The sequence below is a fragment of the Ptychodera flava genome, chromosome 16, assembly GCF_041260155.1.
Source record: "Ptychodera flava strain L36383 chromosome 16, AS_Pfla_20210202, whole genome shotgun sequence".
Taxonomy (NCBI): domain Eukaryota; kingdom Metazoa; phylum Hemichordata; class Enteropneusta; family Ptychoderidae; genus Ptychodera; species Ptychodera flava.
Genome location: NC_091943.1, coordinates 39,917,392 through 39,935,148, shown reverse-complemented (window position 1 = coordinate 39,935,148; position 17,757 = coordinate 39,917,392). Strand labels below are relative to the sequence as shown.

General features: G+C 36.8%; 1 protein-coding gene across 1 annotated transcript in view; it reads left to right on the top strand.

The window, feature by feature from the left end:
- The first annotated feature begins 6,039 nt into the window (after positions 1 to 6,039).
- LOC139114825 (uncharacterized) overlaps positions 6,040 to 17,757 on the top strand; it is a 514,135-nt gene continuing 502,417 nt past the window's right edge. Inside the window, exon 1 of the transcript XR_011547951.1 lies at positions 6,040 to 6,199. The gene's annotated coding sequence lies outside the window, so the exon portion shown is untranslated. The remainder of the gene's footprint in view (positions 6,200 to 17,757) is intronic.

The following is a 17,757-nucleotide window of genomic DNA, read 5'->3' as shown; positions in this document are numbered from 1 at the left end:
TGATAATTACACAACCAATAAATGAGATATGAACTGAAAATGTGCCACAGTGGTTTTATAATTATATTGTGCATATGTGTGTATGGTGCTGACTAATAGCTCAGACTTTATCATCAAAAATAATTTTTTTTCTTTCTTTTACCTTTGTTTTTAGAAATAGGAAATATGCAAGGGATTGCAACAAACCAGACACAGATGCCTGTAAGAAATTCAGCCGTGGCCATCCAACACTGTCACCTGGGATATTTACATTATTTTGCCCTCACAAGATATGTTATGGATTTCAACTTCTTCTTTCACACGAGTCACCAGAACATCCATTTAGTATCTTTAAAACAAGATTTGAAGTAGCTCCGAAACTCATAGTGTATGACAAGGCATGCAAACTACGTCAGTATGGCTTGAACATGTAAGTTATGTGCAGTACTTCTATAGAAAGATAAAGTCTGCAAATACGGTACAATTAGAGGGACCCCTACGACCAATGTAAACTGTGTGTCTATGGTATCTTGGCCATTGATGAAAGCTAAAGCATGTTTGTTAACAATGAATATTGTAACTTTAAAATGTTGCAGCTAGGGTGACATGATGCATCTAGATATCATGCATAAAATACAAAGTCGCACACCCACAGTACCAACTTCTCTGTTCAAATCTGCTGTTAGAGTCAAAGTACAATAAGGGAGAAATCTTAATTTTGTATAAGGCTTTATGATAGGAAATACACTCAAAATTGAAATCCAGTTTGATCCAAGTGAGGACAACAAAAAAGTGATGTATCACACCTTTTACAAACAGAAAAATGTAATATTACTAAGCTTTTCTTATTTTTTGCATTTTGTGATGTGTGAAAATTTTCAATTTTTTATTTTTTCACAGAGAACCAGTTTTCTTTCAAAACACTATATTCTGTGTGGAACGACTACATTGGAAAAATCATAAGGGGTAAGGGCCTTTCCTAATAGCTAATACATCAATGATTTACAGCACACATTGGCAGTTTTGTGTTTTGCCCAGCTCATTAGCAAAATGGCGGCTATGCTTATCAGTGGGGTGGTGTATGGATTTTAGGCCTGTTTTCAAACTTTGTGAAGTCATTACTCAGTCTCGGCTAAATGTATTGGACTAAACTTTTCACAGGTTACAGTATATTTACTACAGAAAACCATGGGTTATTTATTTCTTAATTGTTCCATTTGATCATATTCATGATCATGCTATCTTAAAAGGATATGTCAATATTGCTTACACCATACATGTAAACAATAAAGACTGAAATCCCTAACAAATTTTCATATGTGCATTTCTTTCAGATGTTCTAGTGGCTATGATCTGGACACCCATGAGAATCGTTATGATATCACCAGCATTAACTCGCAAGTGAATGAACAAGCAAATGCAATGCTCTGCCGTATCAAGGCACAGGTTTCATACATGCTGCCAGATAACTTCATGTTTCATACAAGTCTGTTTTTGGCTTTGCACAACATGGATCAACTTGCAAAAATACAAGAAGTTTCTGTACCAGCTATCAGCAATGAGCTATTAGCAATATGTGATTTATGGGACTGTTGTTTGACATGGTCTTACGTGACATATGGTACTGTTAATTTAATTTCTGGTACACAGGTACATAGTATGGCGATATACCTTTTTTAGCTACTATAGACTATAGTCTATAGAAGCTATTGGGATGGGTATCCGTCCGGCGTCCGTCATCAGTCTGTATGTATGTATGTATGTATGTATGTATGTATGTATGTATGTATGTATGTCCGTTTGTGAGGCGTCCGTCCACTCAAATATCTTGAGAACCGCAGTACTTACTGATTTGATATTTGTTGTGTAGATTAAAAATAGAATTTTGAGAAACTATTTTTTTTAATTTTTTGATATTGTTGAAAATAGGCAAATTAATGCCAAAAAAGGCGTTTTTGGTAAAAAATCTTCTTCTTCATAACCGCCGGTCAGACAGCTTTGTTATTTGGTATACAGGTCCCTAGGGATAACCCAACTTAGATTTGTTCAAATTGTGATGAAATATGCAAATCTGTATTTTTACGGAATTTTTTTTTCCATTTTTGGTGAGGCCATCCTGAAATGAGCTATCACAGATATCCACCTTCTTCATCAATACATGTGTCACAAAAGGTTATTCTCTACATAACGCAGCAGAGCTCTGTCAACTGTTGAGTCGCTTGTTTTTTCAAAACCGCTGGTCAGACAGCTTTAATATTTGGTTTACAAGTCCCCAGGATGACCTTTGTGAGATAATTTCATACAGTCATATATCCATGTCTATTGTAGCTACAGGGACTTTGGCCCTATGTTTTATGAAATTTGGTTTTTTGTTTCAAAGGCCGTTTTACTGATGCCCTCTTTGTGATACAAATTTGCAATTGTACCGGTATGTGTATTTAGAAGACAGGCTGTCAGCAAAATAGCCAATAGTATCCTGTGTCGGTAGCATGCAGGTATATCGATTCCCATACTGTATGACTCATCCACATAATCTGCAACACTATATTTTCAAAAACAGGTCCTTTTTTGAAATGTCAACATTTTCTGAAAATCTTTATTGTCTACTGTCACACATGAAAAACTTGTACAGAAAAGCAAATCAAAAGATCACTAAATACAGGCCAAACAAATTAAACTATTACAGGTTTCTCGCTTTCTTCTGCCTGGACTGGAATGTAGTAGTGTAGTCTTGCAGTCTCTGGGTCATCTTCCTTTGTCGTGAAGATCTTCTTGGTGACAATTCTATAGTTGACAGCGACAGACAACTGGGATATGCATCAACTGAGGAGTTTGGTGTGCTTTGAATGTTCAAATCAGCTGAGACAAGATACATTTGGAAATCAGTCAAAATCAGTCATAGATATTGCACCTGGTATGTTTTCTCATAGTGTGACTTGCAGTGTAATTTCTAATTAGTAATATTAGTAAAGTCAGGATGTCAACAATATAGTTCCCAAGATCCATAATGACATAAGAGACCAGTCTAAGCTAGCCAAATGTTTGATATGACTTTGCCTGTATAGTGCCCTGGATCCATAATGACATAAGAGACCAGTCTAAGCTAGCCAATTGTGTGATATGACTTTGCCTATATAGTTCCCTGGATCGGCTTACACTGATTAGCGGAACGGAATGAGCGGAACGGAACGGAATAGCCACACCAAAAAGAAAAGTAGTTTCTCTTAATTAGAGTCCATTTTTTTTCGTTCACTGAATTTTGGAGCGGAACAGCATGGAATTTCGGATCTAAAACAGAAATTTGGATTTAAATAAAATATCACTTTTCAACCCTTAAAGTAATGCATCTGTTTTTCGAAGTTTCTCTTGCCGTGATGAAAATCGTGAATAAGACTACTAATAAGAATTTTATTCCATAGAAACACACTTCAGGAACTGTGGTAGAACAAGTACAATAAATCAAACATTACACATATAATCAGGCAAGACTGCTCCCGAGACTGCTGCTGGGAATGAATAAGACTACTGGACTGAAGCTATAATTCAAATCTGAAACTACACCTGAATCCAAACATCACCCTGGATATCGCATATGCTATATGGCTACCATGAGGCATGTGAGATCGCGCACAGGCGTTCTGTTGAGTGGGTAGCTTTTAAAAATGTAGTTCTGCTACGTTCCGACGTTAAGGCTACGGAAGAGAACGTCCGAACGTAGCATAAACTATACTTTTACAAACTACCCACACAACAGAACGCCTATGAGGTGGCGGTCTGTGTAATAATTCACCTCGATGGCATGGCGCCTAATTACATTTTTGGCGCGGAGGTGAAAAAAAGAGGGAGGCGGTGACGGATCGTAACTTCTAAAATGGATACATTGAACTGCATTGCTGATTGTTTGTGATTGGCGCGGATGCCACTTCTTTTTCGTTTTTTGTTGCCAAGGGTCTGCAGACTTACGGGAGCACCAGTTGATTTAGGGGATTGTGAAAATGGAGGTGTAGACAAATTTTTTTTCACCCATTATGACGGCATTTTTTTTCAAAAGCATGCTCGCGAAACAAATTATTTTCTGCACAACTGAAGGCAATGCAATATATTTCATTTGTTGTCAAAATGAAGTGCACGTGCATATGTTTTGCATGTCAAAGTTCATTCATGCAACCTGTAATCTTTATTGCAGAATTTTGCATATCTAACCACTTCCCACGTTAGAAAATTTTTAAATATCCAGATCTCAAAGATCAAAATACTAAGGTCGGTTCTAAACATTCATTTTTAGCTCCCATATTAGCATATATGCAAATGGGAGCTATTCGTATAAGGTGGGAAAATGGTTGTCTGTATGTATGTATGTATGTACGTATGTTTGTATGTATGTATGTATGTATGTATGTATGTATGTATGTATGTACGTATGTTTGTATGTATGTATGTATGTATGTATGTCCGTCCTTATCAAAAACACGAAAACCGCAATACCCACCGTCTTCATATTTGGTACAAAGGGGCATCCTAGGTTGGAGATGTGAATTTGTTCAAATCAAAATGTTTGGATCAAAAATATGCAAATGAGGTACAAAAATGTGAAAATCCATTGAGCTGCAACTCAGGAACCAGCAGGCAGAATGTGTTGATATTTTGTGCATAGGTAGGTAGCACCAATCGTTTACAAAATGTTAATTTTTACAGGGATATCTTTAATTTTTGTATTTTTAAGATTTTTTTTTTCATTTATGGTTGAACAACTGTGCTCTTCAAAAATACATGTTGAATAATAAAAGGTTTAGAATTGTTATACCTTCTTGCCAGTGGGATTGCTCTTTGTTAACTATTTGTGGGTAAAGTTTAAATTTGGAAAGTCAATTTTCTTGATCAATTTATTTTTAACTGCGTCATTGTTGCTTATGCAAGTTCAGCCTATGTTCTATTGCGTAATTGCTGTTACGATGATAGTGTAGGACCCTATTGTTGCATGGTGAAACGATACATGTAAGGAGGGAATAGTAACAATTAATGTAATAGCCAATTTGCCAGCGTATGCACCATCGTCTAAAACAAAGTGAACGACGACGAGACGAGTGTGTTAAAGTCGACTGTGAGGAATCCGGATTTTTTCCTGCCGCTGGCGCATACTTTACGATTGAGGAGGTAAGCTAATCTGTATGTCTATTAATAGCTGTTTTCAGATGTATGTTCTATCATATTTGTACATTTAGAAGTGGTGGATTGTAATTTGTGAATGATTATTGTGGCCTGTATACGGGCACTTGCTGAATCTCTGTTGTTTGTGCGGCTAGCGGCTGTGAAATTGTTCAAAACGGCATTGCCGTGTCCACAGGCGTACGGAATGTTTCCTAGATCGTCGTCGGATGGGAAGTGACGGACACTGCATGCACCGTGAGGCCGAAGGCCGAACCTCGGTACTGTATAACAATACCAAGGTATGACGCGGAAAAATCGACCGGTGGCCGGAAACAAACGAAATAAAGCATCTACCTCAAAAAAATTACATCGACCGGTCGGAAATACCTTCAAACTTTCAAATCTTTACTCTGGTTACAGCATTTCTTTCAAATCTGCCAGTTATGGGCGATAATTAACTGTCCGGCGAGTACTCGCACTTGCATTGCCACTTCGCCATTTTGAATAGCTTTTTTACTCCCGAAAGCCTTTGCGAGTGGATGAGTGACCCCGTGACCCCACAACCGCTAAATTCAACCGTTAACCGTTAGGTAAATTTTATACTGTCAGTGAATGCAACTTCAGCCATCTGGCAACAAGGCAATCAACGTAAACGATGGAAAGTTTATGCTTGTGAATCCCGCCATCTGACATTTGTAAACAAACTCTTCACAGGGTCACTCGTCCACTTGCAAAGGCTTTCGGGAGTAAAAAGCTATTCAAAATGGCGAAGTGGCAATGCAAGTGCGAGTACTCGCCGGACAGTTAATTATCGCCCATACTGGCAGATTTGAAAGAAATGCTGTAACCAGAGTAAAGATTTGAAAGTTTGAAGGTATTTCCGACCGGTCGATGTAATTTTTTTTGAGGTAGATGCTTTATTTCGTTTGTTTCCGGCCACCGGTCGAGTTTTCCGCGTCATACCTTGGTATTGTTATACAGTACCGAGGTTCGGCCTTCGGCCTCACGGTGCATGCAGTGTCCGTCACTTCCCATCCGACGACGATCTAGGAAACATTCCGTACGCCTGTGGCCGTGTCAAGATGTTCCTAAATGACAAAGCGGATTACTTGTTGTGAGGTTACATCTAGTGAACTGTGTAGCATGTATTTTGATGTGAATTTGAATTTGATTTAAGTCAAAACGGCATGTCGATTATTGATGCCAGACTGACGTCTGTTATAAGCCCTAGCGAGTAGCGTTGAATGTCTGTCTGTTCAGTTGGGAGGCGTTTGTGGTACTATACGTCTATCGTCGGTAAACTCGCTTTTGAAGTAGCGTGATTTTCATCAGTAAATGTCCCGAAATGACGGGGCGGATTACTTGTTGTGAGGTTATTTTTAGATTACGTCCAATCCGCATGTCGACCATTTTCATTTTGATGTCTGACTGATTCTGTGTGATTTTCATCAGTAAAGTCGCTTTTGAAAGGGCCGGTGTGATTTTCATTTTCTGCGTAAGGTTTACAGTGTTTACGCACGGTGCGGTCATCCGCGCAACATTACCTCTACAATCAGCCTGGTATCACGAATATCTCGATTATATTTTAGTAGATTTTTTAACTGATGTTTCGCAGCTTGAATCCTCCTAAACTTTTCAATTTTCGATTGAGTAAGAAATACTGGCCGAGACCAGCAACTAAGAACACGACGATTCAATTTCGCTGCTGCGACGGGCGGTCGGCATTGTCCTGATGAAAACAAAGTCTTGCGAGATCAAGTCTGCCTAGGCTGTGTAAAATGCATTTATACATGTGCTTACTGCGCAGTTCACCGAAGTGTTCAATGCGTGAAAAGATAAGCATCCCCGTCAGCGCGTCTGACTGCAACTTTTTATGAGCTGTCAGGCAACTTGTCACATGAAAAGTTTAACGCGCCAAACCCAAAACATTGTGGCGCGAAACCAAACCGCAAAGTCAAAGACACGCCCACCATGATAATATTCTGTTGCACGCTTTCAAGGCTTACAAACAGCTTCGACGGCCACGTTCACGTCAGCAGACCGGCATAATTAGCGACATGGCAGAATATAATTTTGTAAGTTTAACTGGATGGAGATTGAAAAGGGGGAAAACGACCTCCCGAGATTTGCAGAACTGTATTGTACAGGAAATACTGCTGCTTGGAGATCCAGTTACTGGTAATTTTTCTCCATTTCGCGAGGTCGCTGAAAAGTTTCGTTTTAGTGATCAAGGGGTACGAAAATTATGGCGCCGCTTTGTATCATGTAAACCAATAAAGGGAAACAGGGGATCGTACCCGAAGCTTAAAGATGGTGACATTGAACTGGTTGAAACATTAAAACGCTCTCGGCCATCTATGACGTACAGGGCTATTCAAGAAAAGATAGCGGAGTATGGTGATATCTCCATCAGTACGATTGGACGAGCTGTGAGAACACGTCTATCGGGTGGGCCCTGGACGTTCAAAAAATTGACGCCAGTTGCTTATGAGAAATTCACTGATGCGAATATTGCCTACTGCAATGAATTCGTGAACTTTCTGCACGAACAAGACCCGCACAAATCCAGATCTTTGATGTGGCTGGTATAAAATTGACCCAAGATCTCAACCCCAGATATAGTCACGCTTTGCGTGGCCATATGAGATCTCCTGCCGTAACTTTGCATTTGATGGTCAGTCTTGAGTACAACAAAGACCACATTTCTCGAAAAAAATGATACATTTGGAGGCGTGGTTTTAAAAAATTGTTTTGGCGAGTGGATGTTTTTGGTTTCGCGCCACAATGTTTTGAGTTTGGCGCGTTAAACTTTTCATGTGACAAGTTGCCTGACAGCTCATAAAAAGTTGCAGTCAGACGCGCTGACGGGGATGCTTATCTTTTCACGCATTGAACACTTCGGTGAACTGCGCAGAACATTCACGTGTGACGTCAAAACTCTCGCGAGAATAGCTGCAGTAAATTCCGGAAGTACATGTAGTTTTAGCGGGTCATTGTATGGGGTGAGAACACCGCCAAAATTATCTTGAAATATTTATTTAAACTTATCTTATCATTATTATTCCATTTATTTTGGTGATTTTGTGATAATTATGTAAATATTGTGCCATTATTATGCAATTATTTGATCATTATTTGGATATTATTTTGATATAATAAGGAACCTATTTGGTAATTCGGTTGTTGTGACATTATTTGGCATTGATGTCTTGATTTGGAACTTATTTCACAATTATTATGCCATTATTTGGTGATTTGGTCATTTTTATGTCATTATTTTGTCTTTATTTTTCGATTATTTGGTCATGATTATGACATTATCTTGATATTATCTTGACATTATTATGAATTTATTATGTTAATTCGGTTATTTTGCCATTATTCGGCATTGATGTCTTGATTTGGAACTTATTTCATCATTATTTTGCCATTATTCGGTGATTTGGTCATTTTTACGTCATTATTTGGTCTTTATTATGCGATTATTTGGTGATTATTACGACATTACCTTGACATTATTACGAATTTATTATGTTAATTCGGTTCTTTTTCAATTATTCGGCATTGATGTCTTGATTTGGAACTTATTTCATCATTATTTTGCCATTATTTGGTGATTTGGTCATTTTTACGTCATTATTTGGTCTTTATTATGCGATTATTTGGTGATTATTACGACATTATTATGAATTTATTATGTTAATTTGGTTCTTTTTCAATTATTCGGCATTGATGTCTTGATTTGGAACTTATTTCATCATTATTATGCCATTATTTGGTGATTTGGTCATTTTTATGTCATTATTTGGTCTTTATTATGCGATTATTTGGTGATTATTACGACATTACCTTGACATTATTATGAATTTATTATGTTAATTCGGTTCTTTTGCCATTATTCGGCATTGATGTCTTGATTTGGAACTTATTTCATCATTATTTTGCCATTATTAGGTGATTTGGTCATTTTTATGTCATTATTTGGTCTTTATTACGCGATTATTTGGTTATGATTACGACATTATCTTGATATTATCTTGACATTATTATGAATTTATTATATTAATTCGGTTGTTTTGCTATTATTTAGTATTTATGTCTTGATTTGGAACTTATCTCATCATTATTATTTCGTTATTTGGTGATTGGGTCATTTTTGTGTCATTACTAGCCATTATTATGCGATTATTTGGTCATGATTACGACATTATTATGACATTAGCTTGGCTTTCAATTATTTGACCTACTTTATTATCTGAACTCATTATTTGACCTGCATTTGAACCCTACCCAGAAATCATTGCACATCACAATGGCGGCTGTGATTTGGTCGGTCTCCTCGGACAGAGAGAAAAAACCGGGCTTTGCGTAAGTTTTAAAGTGCAGCTCAGCATATCGCGTATCTAGAATAGTTGGGCGTGCTCGAAAACAGAGGTCGACCACGATTTCGGATTAAAAATCGATTGTTTTCGGCGGCGGAACTGGGCTGTGGTGGGGGTAGCCGACGGTGGCATGTCTCCATAGCTATACTATAGGCTAGGCAGTTACAGTCCCTCCATCCCCAGAGTAGAGGGACTGTGGTTACACCTAGCTCTCTGCGTAGCAGGGCGGTGTGTTACCGGCGTTATACGGCCTCCCACCACATTAGGCAGGCCGTATAACGCCGGTAACACACAGCCCTGCCATGCAGAGCGAGGTTACACCCAACCTGCCACGCATAGCCAGCGTGCGAAATTCACGCTAACCCCGTGGCCTAAGACCAGCTGTTTTCATGCCGGACCAGTAACACTTGACAGATGTCCTGCTGTTCCTAAAGACGAGGGACAGTAACGTTAAACTTTTCCTGTATGTACAGATGTTTACCAAAATGTTTTGCTAAGCTAAATACCCGACAAAATTATTCAAAGATACGAAATTTATTCTTTCAAGAGATTTGCAAAACGCGATTCGCAAATAAAAGTTAACAGACTGATCGGCACGACGTCAAAGCCAAAGACCTTAGGCCTAGGGCCCACCTCACGTTTTATCGCCAAAGTAATGAGTGGCGCTATGCAATATCCTGATTTGTAAAGCATTTCATTTGTTAGGTTCAAGATCTCCTTGTGGTCATAATAGCGTAATTGTTTTATAGCGCATCGACCGTTTTGCATGTGTCGCGGTAAACTGAATTTCGAGGACACTGCAACATTGGACTTTTGGACGACACAGTATCGAAATTAGAATTGTTTGGTCAGATCGTGGACCCCGCGAGAAAAACTACGTTTTATGGTCAGATATGTTAGATGGTGAAATCTCCGATGTTGGATATTTACCCACTGTTTTAGACAAGTATCGTATAATTTAAGTCAGATTCGGACTACGGAAGTCGGGCTTGGCTAGACCACTGGACCAGTTTTTACACATAGTGATCTCCCAGATAAACATCAATTATTTGCCCACGATTTGACAAGTATAGTATCGTTAAGTATCGAAGTTAGAGCCATATTGAGGAAATCGGGTTTGCCGGGCGGGTTTTGCAAGATCTGTGAGGTGGCAAATCTCTGACATATATATCGGACATTTGTACGGAATCGCCGATAAACATCGGAGATTTTACATAGATCAGACGTGCCTAAGACACAAGGCAAGTCATTCTAGTGACCATATGGTCCCAATCGCCGATAAATATCGAGTAAATATATGTGATTTCACAGATCCGCCGTGTTGAGACGCAAGGCAAGTCATTCTAGAATTGCCCAGTGTCGATTACTATAATTTAGAGTCCCAAAATCGCCGATATGTATCAGCTTGAAGTAAAATATCGGCAATTTCTCAAACCCGGCGTGCTGCGACAGACGGCAAGTCATTTTTGTGTCGTCTAGTACCGATATTAGACCCGATATATAGATTGTGTATGACGGAAATATGTTGGACGTCAAACTTCAATACCAGAAAGTAAATGTCCGACATTTAACATTGTGGAAAGTAGTTCTGACTTTGATGGCTATTTGCCTTAGTCACAGTTAAGGAAGCCACAGTCCCTTTATGTGGTTAAGATTACATTTTAAACATATTCGTGCCATTATTGAAGCCTTTTCATCCAGATGAGTCCAGATGAGAATTATGAAAAAAAATGAGAAAGCAATAGGGCCTACTTTTCTTTTATCTTATTTTAAGGCCATTTAGAGTTGCATCTGTATGCTACAGTCTGAAAAGCCGGTGATAAGTATCAAGGAATATTCGTTCAATGAAGATGTCTTATCATACGTATGCCACATTACATTTTTGTTTGTCAGGAACTATTCTCGAACATATGTTATTTTTATCGTAAACTCATAAGGGCACGGTCGCTAACCTAACGACTTTTTATTGCGTTGTTTGTCATGAAACTTTATGACTTTTCCCCTGTAAAGAAGTATGTTGATTCGTTGTTAGGACTCCAACCTTTAAAACTGTATTGTCTCCCTATGCACGATTTTGATTCTTTCTTTTGTTTTCCCTTTCGATTGTGCGATGTTGTTTTTCTTCCGCAGAGCGCGATATTAATAGCGAAAACAATTGTTTTTATCAAGTCCACACGGCCGAACATGCAGTCGCTGTTTCCTCAAGCTGCAAGTTGTACGTATTTTTTGCTGTGTTGATTAGGCAAATAAAACATACTGCATACACCGAAGCATCGCCATACACATAGCTGTTGTGCCGTGTCTTGTACAGTATTATGACATTGGCAATTATTAAAACAAATAAACATTTACTGCAAGGAGTATTTTTGAAAATAACATTTCGGGAAGGACGGTATGCGAGGACTTGAAACACACTCAATTTTTATACCACGGGCATATAGGAAGAAATTAAATATTACCTGTAACCGTAACTTCAAAGATGCATCAGTTATGGAAAATTCTTGGAAATGTACGAATATATTTTACCTTTTGGAAGTTTTATATTGAAATACTCACGGGAATTAAATTTCCTCCCTGCTTATTGTTGACATTTTTGCAACCGACTCTGTCCATATAAATTGTTTGTCAAATATTGTACGATATCATTCCTGTTTGTTAAATTTATTTAATTTTACATATAACATCGTCTAGAAAAATGATTTCAAAACCTTACATCTCAATATCTCGGCTATAGCATGTATAGAGACGCGTTGTACTCAAGTACAAATGAAATATATACGATCACCGGCCCAACTCAAATCATATTGAAAAGCCGCAATAATTTCTACATTTGGTGAAGCCAGTTATCAGAAACGGATTTCTTTTAAAACGTTCAGAACTATACAAGAAAATTAAAAGTAAGTTCTGATAATCGGGTACAGTGGAATCGGAAAGTTCCGCCCTGTTTAGGCCTACATCATGCCATTCTAATCACCTATAAATGATTTAGGCCTATTGTAATTTAGCATAATATATATATCACATTGATAAATCATGGTTTATATATTTCAATTACAAAGGTTCGACGTTTTCTTCAAAAAAGGAATCGTTCGGAATCACATTGAAGTTTTCTAAACACAATGTTTAGGACAAAATTTTAAAAAGACGGCTCTATTAAAATTGAGTAAGCTCAAAAATGCTGCCTCGATGCGTATAGCCTAGCTGTGGGTCCATAGCTGTGGTGTTTTCAGACGGGATTGCTGCCTTTTACGGGCTGGTTTGACTTTTACTATTTTAACCCCCCACCACAAAATCGTAAAAGTCAAAACCAGCCTAAAGTTTAAAAGGCAGGAATCCGGTCAGAAAACACCACAGTGGATCGACCCACAGCTACGTATAGCCATGGGTTTCATAGACTCAGGCAGATAGGCGTGGAGGTCGAGGCCCCCAGCATTGCTGTGCCCTATGATGTAAACCGTGTCGGGCCGATTTATATGATAGAGTTCGGGTATTAATAACACCTTTTAGCTCTACGCACAGGCACCACCGTAGTTGATAGCGTTTTTAGTGCCCTTTTCTACGACACTAAAAGCGCTATCAACTACGATGGTGCTAGTGGCTCTACGAGAGTCTACGTGGCAGGGCTAGGGCTGTCGACAGCCCGCTGGCTTCCAGTATGGAGCGCCCAGTTCCGCCGCCGAAAACAATCGATTTTTAATCCGAAATCGTGGTCGACCTCTGTTTTCGAGCACGCCCAACTATTCTAGATACGCGATATGCTGAGCTGCGCTTTAAAACTTACGCAAAGCCCGGTTTTTTCTCTCTGTCCGAGGAGACCGACCAAATCACAGCCGCCATTGTGATGTGCAATGATTTCTGGGTAGGGTTCAAATGCAGGTCAAATAATGAGTTCAGATAATAAAGTAGGTCAAATAATTGAAAGCCAAGCTAATGTCTTAAAAATGTCGTAATCATGACCAAATAATCGCATAATGATGGCTAGTAATGACACAAAAATGACCCAATCACCAAATAATGAAATAATAATGATGAGATAAGTTCCAAATCAAGACATAAATACTAAATAATAGCAAAACAACCAAATTAACATAATAAATTCATAATAATGTCAAGATAATATCAAGATAATGTCGTAATCATGACCAAATAATCGCGTAATAAAGACCAAATAATGACATAAAAATGACCAAATCACCTAATAATGGCAAAATAATGATGAAATAAGTTCCAAATCAAGACATCAATGCCGAATAATGGCAAAAGAACCGAATTAACATAATAAATTCATAATAATGTCAAGATAATATCAAGATAATGTCGTAATCATGACCAAATAATCGCATAATAAAGACCAAATAATGACATAAACATGACTAAATCACCAAATAATGGCATAATAATGATGAAATAAGTTCCAAATCAAGACATCAATGCCAAATAATTGAAAAAGAACCGAATTAACATAATAAATTCATAATAATGCCAAGGTAATATCAAGATAATGTCGTAATCATGACCAAATAATCGCATAACAAAGACCAAATAATGACATAAAAATGACCAAATCACCAAATAATGGAATAATAATGATGAAATAAGTTCCAAATCAAGTTATCAATGCCGAATAATTGAATTAACATAATAAATTCATAATAATGTCAAGATAATGTCGTAATCCTGACCAAATAATTGCATAGTAAAGACCAAATAATGACATAAAAATGACCAAATCACCGAATAATGGCAAAATAATGATGACATAAGTTCCAAATCAAGACATCAATGCTGAATAATGGCAAAGAACCGAATTAACGTTATAAATTCATAATAATGTCAAGATAATATCAAGAAATAATCGCGTAATAAAGACCAAATAATGACATAAAAATGACCAAATCACCTAATAATGGCAAAATAATGATGAAATAAGTTCCAAATCAAGACATCAATGCCGAATAATGGCAAAAGAACCGAATTAACATAATAAATTCATAATAATGTCAAGATAATATCAAGATAATGTCGTAATCATGACCAAATAATCGCATAATAAAGACCAAATAATGACATAAAAATGACCAAATCACCAAATAATGGAATAATAATGATGAAATAAGTTCCAAATCAAGTTATCAATGCCGAATAATTGAATTAACATAATAAATTCATAATAATGTCAAGGTAATGTCGTAATCCTGACCAAATAATTGCATAGTAAAGACCAAATAATGACGTAAAAATGACCAAATCACCGAATAATGGCAAAATAATGATGACATAAGTTCCAAATCAAGACATCAATGCTGAATAATGGCAAAAGAACCGAATTAACGTTATAAATTCATAATAATGTCAAGATAATATCAAGATAATGTCATAATCATGACCAAATAATCGCGTAATAAAGACCAAATAATGACATAAAAATGACCAAATCACCTAATAATGGCAAAATAATGATGAAATAAGTTCCAAATCAAGACATCAATGCCGAATAATTGAAAAAGAACCGAATTAACATAATAAATTCGTAATAATGTCAAGATAATGTCGTAATAATCACCAAATAATCGCATAATAAAGACCAAATAATAACGTAAAAATGATGAAATCACCAAATAATGGAATAATAATGATTAGATAAGTTTAAATAAAGATTTCAAGATCATTTTGGCGGTGTTCTCACCCCATATCATTGAGCTACCGGTCGGCGAACGACTAAAACGAACCAGTGTTTTTCTCTTGTTTTTCTACCTTGTCTAGATAAAAAAATATTGTTGCCTTTATTGCGATTAATCAAGGTACTCTTTCGCCACTTCGGTTTTCAAGTTTTGATGCTGGCGACTGCGCTATATAAATAGAGTGCATATGATTAGGATGAAGTGTTTATGTGTCGATGTCGCGTCGTTGAATATCGGCACAAGTCAGTCGTGTGTAGTCGATCGGTACGTTTGTATTGTACCCGGGTATTGTAGCACCAGTTTGTGCATCAGTTCATGCAATGAAAGGTACATGACTTGTGGGTCTGTAATAATGTAATGGAGGGTTCGAAATTCGTTTTTAGCTCATATTTGTTTTTTTTTGGGGGGGGGGGTTACGTAGCTGTTGTTGGTAAATTCTTTCATTGTCAAGTTTGGTGTGAACAAGTTTAGTTTATTGTTTCATTTACGGTCCCCGAGGGACCGTGTTTCATTCTCCAAAATTTTTGTGAAAAGATGGTTGTTCTTGTTCTGACAAAGTATAGTATTTTCCTAAGTGTGTACTAGTGATGAAAAAATGTCAATCAGCAAATAGTTTATAGCCACATTTTTAGTTGTAATTCATACTGGAGGAAACCTGCACTTTGAATTATAAAACGTGTGTGACCATAATTTACCTTTATCAAACCTGCATTTTGGTTGTTTTGGTATAACAAACATATCCCACCATACATTTCCTGCTAAATTACTCTGAATATTTACCCACACCCACTTCATATTTGATAATTAAGTCCACCCAACATCCACATGTAATTGTAACTTTAACTAACTGTTTTTAATATCTCTTCTCATTTCAGATGCACATTTTGCAAACAGCGGCAAGGCCCATCATCACGAAAAGGTGTAATTCTTAATCTCTCACTGGAGAATGACATGTCCTCAACCACCTACAAGATATACCCAAAACAAGCAAAGATCCTATCAAGAAAACTCAAAATCGACCCTTTCAATAACAACTACAACAAGAAGTAGCAGCATTTTGTGATGGCCGAGAAATTAATTTCAAGGCTAACACCACCAATACCATCATTGCCATTAAGAGCATAGAATCTACATAAGCATGAAAACATCCAAATATTTTCTATAAGACACAAACACCAATTCAAATTCAAATAGTCACTATTACAATCATTGTTTATGCATTTGAAGACAAGTTCATTTATTTTATATAATAGTGCATATCCTCACAGTTAGTATTATTGTATTTTCAATAGTTACACATCAAAGCCCATACGCTAGCCCCCTATTAGTTTTGAGAAAATCTTATTCTTTCTTTCTTTCTTTCTTTATTATTCTTCTTTCTATTGTTTGCCAGCCCACATCTAAAAAAAACTGTATGTACACTTCTCAAACGTAGCAGAGTGTTTAGAGGCGATGAGAGATGGTGAACCAAATTCTTGAAATTTTAACAAGTTACCAGATTTTACTTTTCACAAAACCGAACAGGGCTTCTCCCAATGACTTACAGGTCTGGGCAGTGTGAAAGTTTTATACAGCACGCATGACTTCAAAATTTGATTTTCCAATAATAGCAACTTAATCTCTTAAAAATCTTAAATTCCAGAACAAAAAAAATTGATTGTGCTAAAATTTCACTCAAATCCCTGGCACCCATATTAGTTTTTACAAAATGCTTGGCTCTGCCAACTCTGCTTGCAGCTTTTATTTACACTTTGTTCCTTGTTTTTATTTACTCGGTTATCACAGTGTTATGTTATGCTTTTTATTTGTCTATTTTTTTTCATGTGGCAGATTTTAGAAAAAAAAATTCATATTCAGTATCTAATCTGCATTTTTTTCATTTGATTTGTTATATTACTTTTTTGATTTACTCACATTTGGTATACCACCACCACTACAGAGAACTTATATAGTAGGTATGTGGTGTCTGTATGTGCCATTGTAATCTACATGTTCCAAGGAGTATACTCATTCTGACCTATCACACCAAACTAACTGTGAGCCAAGTTTCATTGATGCTCTATTTAATATTTGTTAAAGTGTATAACTAAATAGTTTTGTGTACTTAGTATTTACAGATTATTTTTACATTATATTTATTGTTATTTTTGCCATTATAATATATTTATCTTTATACAAGTGTTTTTTGTGAAGCCATACAACTTCTAGCCAACGTTCTTTTGATAATTCACAGTTATTCAATTGCATTGTTTAAATAAATATATTACATTCCATTACTGCTTCATAACTTGTGTGTGGTTGTGTATGTGTGTATACATTAGAATGCATTATATATATTTTATCAATATATAAAGTTTACCTACACCAAATCAACCAACATGTCCACAGTCCTACCCACCTTTCCATTCTTCATTAAAATACTCAAAAATAAAGAAAGGTCTTTTATGTTGATTTTTACATTACCATGAAATAGTGAGCATCTGAAAATATCTGTATTGGTAACATACAGCTCCACCTTAGGTACACAAGAATAGGGAAAGAAAATATTTGGGGAAAATAAAGATGTC